The sequence below is a fragment of the Psammomys obesus genome, unplaced genomic scaffold (assembly GCF_907164565.1).
Source record: "Psammomys obesus unplaced genomic scaffold, mPsaObe1.curated_primary_1811, whole genome shotgun sequence".
In the NCBI taxonomy this organism is placed as follows: Eukaryota; Metazoa; Chordata; class Mammalia; order Rodentia; family Muridae; genus Psammomys; species Psammomys obesus.
The window spans coordinates 124,550-126,331 of record NW_026590227.1 but is presented as its reverse complement, the minus strand read 5'-3'; the positions used below and the strand labels follow the sequence as shown (position 1 = coordinate 126,331).

At 39.2% G+C, this 1,782-nt stretch overlaps 1 pseudogene; it reads right to left on the bottom strand.

The window, feature by feature from the left end:
• Window positions 1-602: 602 nt before the first annotated feature.
• Window positions 603-1,562, bottom strand: LOC129676378 (vomeronasal type-1 receptor 4-like; annotated as a pseudogene).
• Window positions 1,563-1,782: the final 220 nt, after the last annotated feature.

Below are 1,782 nucleotides of genomic sequence, written 5' to 3'. Positions count from 1 at the left end.
GAAAAATGTCAGGTAAAGGATAACTAAATTTTTGGAATAATATAATTATATTGGTATGAATTTTGATGAAATTTATGAACTTTAACTGCATGCTTCCAGTCATTGTAGCAGCAAAACCAGTTTTACAAATTCTAGTTAAAGTGAATTTCTCAGTGCTGGAGAAATGGCTCAACTGTTAAGAGCACTGGATGGTCTTCAGAGGACTCAGGTTCAATTCACAGCAACTACATATTGATTGAGAACCATCTGTCAAATCCAATTAGTCTCAGGGCATTTGAGAATCTCATCAGGCTACTGCAGGCTCCATGTTTATATGTGCTACATCATCATAAGGGCAAGCAAACTATTTATACAAAGTAAATTCATACAAAAATTAAAAAGTTAAATAAAGTCATGTAAAAAGAGTAGATGGTAGAGAATGAGGTTTCTATATCATTGTAATTTGCTAAGATTACTCTCGGTGCAAGACTTGAGTCACCAAGATAATTGTTTGAGAATAAACATGTTTAAACTGCTGTGTGGAAATGTGTCTTACCCACAATTCTGCAGAACTGAGAGTTTTTTTCCCATTGATTGAACATACAAATGAGAGAGATACTTTCTCAATTTTTCCCACTGAGCATGCCAACACTCAACCAGAAGCCCATCCCTGTGAATCAACACAAGGGGGCTAAAAGTTGCATAACCAAGGGTCAGAAATCCATGAGTATTTGCCATAAAAGTATTGCCACTTGAAGAGAGACTTAAAAATAGAGAAAAGGCACAATCTGTCCAGTTTAAGAAAACAAAACAGAGCATCAGAAGGAGGACACTTTGAGCAGCTCTCAGCTCAGGGGGAGTTCTGTAGAGCAGCTTGGAGTTGTGAAGGTAGAGGACATGCTGGTGGTGCTTGTGGAGAAGAAATACCATGTAGCCACTGGCCCTCCCATGGTACCCTGAAACACTGCATCTCTCAGGACCATGAGAGGGAGAAACATCCATTTTATTTTCTGACTTGGTAGCATAAAATAACAATAGTTGTCATCAGTCTTAAGTTGTGATACATTCATTCTTGTATTTGTGGTGGAATGGATTAGGTTCAGACCTATTAAAGAATTGAGTATCCAAAAGACTGAGAAGAATGGAAGGATGTGCCATGCAGACTTTGGACTGAACGTGCTCCACCCAGTTGCTCTCGGACTGATGATGATAGCCTGGACCACAGTGAGGAGACTGCTGGTGCAGATGGAGAGGCCACGGGCCACCCTCTCCAGGTAAACAATGATCTTACAGCCTATGTCATCTAGGAAGTTTCTCAACCCAAAAGCTTCTATTGTCTTTGGCAATCCTTTTGCAAGAAGGATTATAATGTGTGTAAAAGCCAAGTGGATGAGAATAAGGTGTGTGGGTTTCCTCTCAGAGCCTCCCCACCAACTGAACATATAATTCACAGAAACAGACATGTTCCCCAGAATGCCAAGCACAGTCATGAAGAGAAAAATTGTTTTCATAATAAACTTCAAAACCATTTCTTCCTTCCTGGTATACAGGATGCAAATACATTTTAAAGAAAGCATCAATAATGCTAGACATGGATCTGAACCGCACATTTTTTCATAATAGCATTTTCTGGTGTTCAAGAAGCAGTGGTGGACACACATACTGTTGCAGATTAGGTTCCTGAAATCCCCTCCCCCCTTTTTTCCTGTGGACACTGGGTTATTATGTGTGCTCTGAAAGGTATTTGATAACAGCTATTCAAATCTAAAGTGTTAAAGGAGATTTTTATTTTTATCTCTACAC